This window comes from Chrysemys picta, unplaced genomic scaffold, assembly GCF_011386835.1.
Source record: "Chrysemys picta bellii isolate R12L10 unplaced genomic scaffold, ASM1138683v2 scaf783, whole genome shotgun sequence".
In the NCBI taxonomy this organism is placed as follows: Eukaryota; Metazoa; Chordata; order Testudines; family Emydidae; genus Chrysemys; species Chrysemys picta.
In genome coordinates this window covers 5,001-12,500 of record NW_027053490.1, presented here as the reverse complement: position 1 = coordinate 12,500, position 7,500 = coordinate 5,001, and the positions used below count along the sequence as shown (strand labels likewise).

At 69.1% G+C, this 7,500-nt stretch overlaps 1 non-coding gene across 1 annotated transcript; it reads right to left on the bottom strand.

Moving 5' to 3' along the window:
• Positions 1-3,166: 3,166 nt before the first annotated feature.
• On the bottom strand, positions 3,167-3,285 carry LOC135979339 (5S ribosomal RNA). The gene has a single exon (XR_010596666.1). It is a non-coding gene; the product is annotated as a 5S ribosomal RNA (ribosomal RNA).
• Positions 3,286-7,500: the final 4,215 nt, after the last annotated feature.

Genomic DNA, 7,500 nt, shown 5'->3' with positions numbered 1-7,500 from the left:
AGGTCCGGGGGAGGCTTAATAGTCGTCCCCCGGCCAGTCCGGGGGAGGCTTAATAGTCGTCCCCCGGGTACTCCGGGGGCCAGGCTTAATCGTCGTCCCCCCGGGCGCTCCAGGGGGAAAAGCTTAATAGTCCTCCCCCGAGGATAGGCTTAATAGGCGTCCCCCGGCCAGTCCGGGGGAGGCTTAATAGTCCTTCCAGGGGAGGCTTAATAGTCATCCCCCGGGCAGTCCGCGGGAGGCTTAATAGTCGTCCCCCGAGTGCTCCGGGGGGGGCAGGCTTAATAGTCGTTCCCCAGGCAGTCCGGGAGAGGCTTAAGAGTCATCCCCCGACAGTGTGGGTGTGGGTGTGGGCGGGGGGGAGGCTTAGCAGTCGTCCCCAGGGCGGTCCGGGGGTGGGGGGAGGCCTCAGAGTCGTCCCTCCGAGAGCCGTGTCGGCGGCGGTGGCGGGTGTCAGGCTTTACATCCAGCCTCCGGAGGGTGAGCGTCCTCGGACGCGATGCAGCCGCCGCAGAGAGGCAGCCTCCGAGGCAGGGAGCGGAGCACCGAGGCTGGGGAGTGGGGAGCAGGAGCCGGGGGGGGGGAGGTGGGGGGCGTTCAGGACAACAGGTCAACCCCCGGGAAGCGGCTGTCAAATGTTCAAAGTCCCCACTCGGCCACCAGGTCAAGCCCCGGGAAGCGGCTGTAAAATGTTCAAAGTCCCCCCCGGGACAACAGGTCAAGCCCTGGGAGGCGGCTGTCAAATGTTCAAAGTCCCCACCGGGACAACAGGTCAAGCCCTGGGAGGCGGCTGTCAAATGTTCAAAGTCCCCACCGGGACAACAGGTCAACCCCCGGGAAGCGGCTGTCAAATTTTCAAAGTCCCCGTTCGGCCACCAGGTCAACCCGCTGAATCTACTGGGTTGACCTGGCGGCCGGTTTGCTTTCCGGCCACCAGGTCAACCCATTGGATTCGACGGGTTGACCTGGCGACCGGTTTGCTTTCCGGCCACCAGGTCAACCCATTGGATTCGACGGGTTGACCTGGTGGCCGGTTTGCTTTCCGGACCGGATGTCACCCCACTCCCAGGGCAGCGCGGCAGTGGTGCTGAGGACCGCAGAGGGGGGGCTTAATAGTCGAGAGGGAGCAGGTCCGGGGGAGGCTTAATAGTCGTCCCCCGAGGACTCCGGGGGCCAGGCTTAATAGTCGTCCCCCCCCCCCCCCCCCCCGGGCGCTCCAGGGGGGAAAGCTTAATAGTCCTCCCCCGAGGACTCCGGGGGCAGGCTTAACAGTCGTCCGCCCCGGGCGCTCCAGCGGGAAAGCTTAATAGTCCTCCCCTGACAGTGTGTGTGTGTGTGGGAGGGAGGCTTAGCAGTCTTGCCCCGGGTGGTCCGGTGGGGGAGGCTTAGCAGTCATCCCCCGAGGACTCCGGGGGCAGGCTTAATAGTGGTTCCAGGGGAGGCTTAATAGTCTTCCCCCGGGCAGTCCGGGAGAGGCTTAATCGTCATCCCCCGACAGTGTGTGTGTGTGTGTGTGGGGGGGAGGCTTAGCAGTCTTCCCCCAGGCTGGGTGGGGGCCTGGCGGGAGGCGTCGCAGTCTTCCCCCGGGCGGTCCGGTGGGGGAGGCTTAGCAGTCGTCCCCAGGGCGGTCCGGGGGTGGGGTGGGGTGGGGGGCCTCACAGTCGTCCCTCGGAGAGCCGGGTCGGCGGCAGTGGTGGGTTTACGTCCAGCCTCCGGAGGGTGCGCGTCCTCGGAGGCGATGCAGGCGCCGCAGAGAGGCAGCCTCCGAGGCAGGGAGCGGAGCACCGAGGCTGGGGAGAGGGGAGCAGGAGCCGGGGGCTGGGGGTGGGGGTGGGGGGCGTTCAGGACAACCGGTCAAGCCCCGGGAAGCAGCTGTCAAATGTTCCAAGTCCCCACTCGGCCACCAGGTCCACCCCAGTCTAGCAATGGGGTTGACCTGGCTGACGGCCGGTTAGTATCAAGGTAAACTCACCGTCGTCCACAGGAGGGCAGCTCTCAGGCCGGCCGGCTGCGGCTGACTCTGGGGCGGCGCCCGGTCCCGGCAGCGAGGGGCGGGGGGCGCGGAGCGAGACGGGGCTAACCGGGGGGGGGGGGCGCCTCCTGCGACTTTGGGGGCCGCGGGTCGTCAGTGGCGTGCAGGCCGGGCCTCTCCCGGGGGATTCGGGGGGGCGGTCCTGCGGGCCGGGCGCAGGGGGCTCGGGCGAGCCCGGGCCGGTCCGCCCCGGGGCCGGGGTCTCCGCCTGCGGCTCAGGGGGGCGCGGGTCGTCGGGGGAGGAAGCCCGGGGGAGCTGCACACCGGCCCGCCAGGCCAGGCCTGGCCTGGATGGCCGCGGGGGGATTCGGGGCGGTCCCGCGGGCCGGGGGCCGGGCGCAGGGGAGGCGGGGGGTCCGAGCGAGTCCGTCCCGGGCCCGGGGCCTCCCCCTGCGGCTTTGGGGTCCGTGGGTCCCCGCTGGCGGAAGCCACTGGGAGCTGGACACCCGCCGTCCGTCCCGCCTGGCCAGGCCTGGCCTGGGTGGCCGCGGGGGGATTCGGGGCGGTCCCGCGGGCCGGCGGCCGGGCGCAGGGGAGGCGGGGGGTCCGAGCGAGTCGGTCCCGGGCCTGGGGTCTCCCCCTGCGGCTTTGGGGTCCGTGGGTCCCCGCTGGAGGAAGCCGCTGGGCGCTGGACACCCGCCGTCCGTCCCGCCTGGCCAGGCCTGGCCTGGGTGGCCGCGGGGGGATTCGGGGCGGTCCCGCGGGCCGGCGGCCGGGCGCAGGGGGTCCGAGCGAGTCCGTCCCAGGCCCGGGGCCTCCCCCTGCGGCTTTGGGGTCCGTGGGTCCCCGCTGGAGGAAGCCGCTGGGCGCTGGACACCCGCCGTCCGTCCCGCCTGGCCAGGCCTGGCCTGGGTGGCCGCGGGGGGGGATTCGGGGCGGACCTGCGGGCCGGCGGCCGGGAGGGTCCGGGCCAGTCCGCCCCATGCCCGGCGTCTCCCCCAGCGGCTTCGGTGGCCCCGGGGGGGGTCCTCCGCGGAGGAAGCCGGGTGGGTGGGGAGCCGGACCCCAGGCGCCCAGACCCGTGACCTGCGGCCGCGACCTCCGACTCGGCAGGAGCGACGAGGGGCTTTCCGGCCCGTCCCCCCCTCTCCTTCCCCCCCAGAAAAGGAGAGAGAGCTGACTCGGACCGGGAAAAGCTGCCTACGGCACCTGGGATTCCCAGGCGGTCACCCATCCAAGTACTAGCCAGGCCCGGGACGGTTTACCTTCCGAGATCGGACGGGATCGGGGGCGTTCGGTCCGGTATGGCCGTAGGCACCCGGCCCCGCGCCTCCTCGCCCGCTTTCCCCTGCCGACGCCCGGGCCTGCCGCACGGTGAGCCCCGGTCGGACTGCCCCCCCCCCTGCGGCAGGGCCCCCGTCTCTCGCGGGCCCGGTCCTTTTTTCCTTTTCGAGCTCCGGGGCCCGGGCTGGCCGCCAGAGCCCCTCCGCCCGCCCTCCCCGGCGTCGGGGAAAATACTGTCCCGGACTTCCAGTGCGCCCGATCCTGTCAGCCGGGGGGTGGGGAGGGGCAGTCCCTCGCTGCGGCCGGGGAGGGTGAGCCCAGGGCGGCTTGCCTGCCGTGCGAGGCCCCTCTCGGCCACCAGGTCAACCCCGAGTCGAAAGGGCTGAAAAATTTTCAGAGTCCCCTCCCGGGCACCAGGTCAACCCGTGGAATCGGACGGGTTCACCTGCTGGCCGGTTCGCTTCCCGGCCACCAGGTCAACCCCTAGGTTGCCGACCGGCCTACCCAGTGGCCGGTTTGCTTTCCGGCCACCAGGTCAACCCCTAGGGGTTTTAACGGGGGCACGCCCGGTGGCCTCTTTCCCGTCCGGTCACCAGGTCAACCCGGATCTCCCTCCTTCCCTGGGCGTCCCCTCCTCGGAGGCGTCAGGTTCCATTTCCCCCCCCCCCCAGACTTCCAGGGGCCCGATCCAGTCGGCCGGGAGGCAGTCCCTCGCTGCGGCCGGGGAGGGTGAGCCCAGGGCGGCCTGGTCCATGTCTCTAGTGGGCCCGATCCTTTTTTTTTTTTTCGAGCTCCGGGGCCAGGCCCGCCCGGGCAGCCCTCCTCGGAGGCGTGGGGCGATTCCCCCCCCCCCCCAGACTTCCAGGGGCCCGATCCTGTCGGCCGGGAGGCAGTCCCTCGCTGCGGCCGGGGAGGGTCAGCCCAGGGCGGCTTGCCTGCCGTGCGAGTCCCCTCTCGGCCACCAGGTCAACCGCGAGTCGAAAGGGCTGAAAAATTTTCAGAGTCCCCTCCCGGGCACCAGGTCAACCCGTGGAATCGAACGGGTTCACCTGCTGGCCGGTTCGCTTCCCGGCCACCAGGTCAACCCGTGGAATCGGACGGGTTCACCGGCTGGCCGGTTCGCTTTCCGGCCACCAGGTCAACCCCTAGGTTTTAAGGGGGGGACGCCCGGTGGCCTCTTTCCCGTCCGGTCACCAGGTCAACCCGGATCTCCCTCCTTCCCTGGGCGCCCCCTCCTCGGAGGCGTCAGGTTCCATTCTTTTTTCCAGACTTCCAGGGGCCCGATCCAGTCGGCCGGGTGGCAGTCCCTCGCTGCGGCCGGGGAGGGTGAGCCCAGGGCGGCTTGCCTGCCGTGCGAGTCCCCTCTCGGCCACCAGGTCAACCCCGAGTCGAAAGGGCTGAAAAATTTTCAGAGTCCCCTCCCGGGCACCAGGTCAACCCGTGGAATCGAACGGGTTCACCTGCTGGCCGGTTCGCTTCCCGGCCACCAGGTCAACCCGTGGAATCGGACGGGTTCACCGGCTGGCCGGTTCGCTTTCCGGCCACCAGGTCAACCCCTAGGTTTTAAGGGGGGGGGGACGCCCGGTGGCCTCTTTCCCGTCCGGTCAGCAGGTCAACCCGGATCTCCCTCCTTCCCTGGGTGCCCCCTCCTCGGAGGCGTCAGGTTCCATTCTTTTTTCCAGACTTCCAGGGGCCCGATCCAGTCGGCCGGGTGGCAGTCCCTCGCTGCGGCCGGGGAGGGTGAGCCCAGGGCGGCTTGCCTGCCGTGCGAGTCCCCTCTCGGCCACCAGGTCAACCCCGAGTCGAAAGGGCTGAAAAATTTTCAGAGTCCCCTCCCGGGCACCAGGTCAACCCGTGGAATCGAACGGGTTCACCTGCTGGCCGGTTCGCTTCCCGGGCACCAGGTCAACCCGTGGAATCGAACGGGTTCACCTGCTGGCCGGTTCGCTTCCCGGGCACCAGGTCAACCCGTGGAATCGAACGGGTTCACCTGCTGGCCGGTTCGCTTCCCGGGCACCAGGTCAACCCGTGGAATCGAACGGGTTCACCTGCTGGCCGGTTCGCTTTCCGGCCACCAGGTCAACCCCTAGGTTTTAAGGGGGGGGGGACGCCCGGTGGCCTCTTTCCCGTCCGGTCAGCAGGTCAACCCGGATCTCCCTCCTTCCCTGGGCGCCCCCTCCTCGGAGGCGTCAGGTTCCATTCTTTTTTCCAGACTTCCAGGGGCCCGATCCAGTCGACCGGGAGGCAGTCCCTCGCTGCGGCCGGGGAGGGTGAGCCCAGGGCGGCTTGCCTGCCGTGCGAGTCCCCTCTCGGCCACCAGGTCAACCCCGAGTCGAAAGGGCTGAAAAATTTTCAGAGTCCCCTCCCGGGCACCAGGTCAACCCGTGGAATCGAACGGGTTCACCTGCTGGCCGGTTCGCTTCCCGGGCACCAGGTCAACCCGTGGAATCGAACGGGTTCACCTGCTGGCCGGTTCGCTTCCCGGGCACCAGGTCAACCCGTGGAATCGAACGGGTTCACCTGCTGGCCGGTTCGCTTTCCGGCCACCAGGTCAACCCCTAGGTTTTAAGGGGGGGGACGCCCGGTGGCCTCTTTCCCGTCCGGTCAGCAGGTCAACCCGGATCTCCCTCCTTCCCTGGGCGCCCCCTCCTCGGAGGCGTCAGGTTCCATTCTTTTTTCCAGACTTCCAGGGGCCCGATCCAGTCGGCCGGGTGGCAGTCCCTCGCTGCGGCCGGGGAGGGTGAGCCCAGGGCGGCTTGCCTGCCGTGCGAGTCCCCTCTCGGCCACCAGGTCAACCCCGAGTCGAAAGGGCTGAAAAATTTTCAGAGTCCCCTCCCGGGCACCAGGTCAACCCGTGGAATCGAACGGGTTCACCTGCTGGCCGGTTCGCTTCCCGGGCACCAGGTCAACCCGTGGAATCGAACGGGTTCACCTGCTGGCCGGTTCGCTTCCCGGGCACCAGGTCAACCCGTGGAATCGAACGGGTTCACCTGCTGGCCGGTTCGCTTCCCGGGCACCAGGTCAACCCGTGGAATCGAAAGGGTTCACCTGCTGGCCGGTTCGCTTTCCGGCCACCAGGTCAACCCCTAGGTTTTAAGGGGGGGGACGCCCGGTGGCCTCTTTCCCGTCCGGTCAGCAGGTCAACCCGGATCTCCCTCCTTCCCTGGGCGCCCCCTCCTCGGAGGCGTCAGGTTCCATTCTTCTTTTTCCAGACTTCCAGGGGCCCGATCCAGTCGACCGGGAGGCAGTCCCTCGCTGCGGCCGGGGAAGGTGAGCCCAGGGCGGCCTGGTCCATGTCTCTAGTGGGCCCGATCCTTTTTTTTTTTCCGAGCTCCGGGGCCAGGCCCGCCCGGGCAGCCCTCCTCGGGGGCGTGGGGCGATTTCCCCCCCCCCCACCCCCAGACTTCCAGGGGCCCGATCCTGTCGGCCGGGAGGCAGTCCCTCGCTGCGGCCGGGGAGGGTCAGCCCAGGGCGGCCTGCTTGGCGGCCGGGTCCATGTCTCTAGTGGGCCCGATCCTTTTTTTCCCTTTTCCGGCTCCGGGGCCCGGGGTGCCCGGGTAGCCCTCCGCGGTGGCGTCGGCCAATTTTTTTTAAAATCAGACTTCCGTGGGCCCGATCCTGACGGCCGGGAGGCAGTCCCTCGCCGCGTCCGGGGACGGCGAGACGCTCGGCCACCGGGTCAACCCGGAGGAAGCGGGCTGGGGGAAGAAAAAAAAAAAAAAAGTTTTCCAAGTCCGAAAAATTTTCAAAGTCCCCTCTCGGCCACCAGGTCAACCCCTTTGGAGCGAATGGGTTGACCTGACGGCCGGTCGTCTCGCGGATGTCCGGAAGGGGTCGCCCCACGCCGTCTCGGCCGACCGAGGGAACCACGAGGTGGCGCCCAGTTCCAGTTTCGTACCGCCGAAGGCGGGGCTTTGGCTTTTTCGACCTGCCTTTCGAGGATTGTGTGAGGAGATTTCTGAGGACAGGTTTTTCAGAGCCTGTGAGAACCGGAGCTCAGCCTAGGGGATCAATCCGAGTATTGTACCCGACCCTGCCCGGCGTGGGAGGGGGGGAGCGGGCCCGTTTGAGGGCGGAGGCCAGCACCCGGCCCTCCGCCGAGACGGCCCGCTTTGCCCGGCTCTTAGCTCACGGGCCCCGCAGCGGCCGGGAGCCGAGCTCCGAGTGTCGGCGCCCCCCGGAGGGAGGGGGGGCCCGCTCCTCTCGCGCCCGCCGATCGATGTGGCGCTGACGTTCGCGACGGGAAG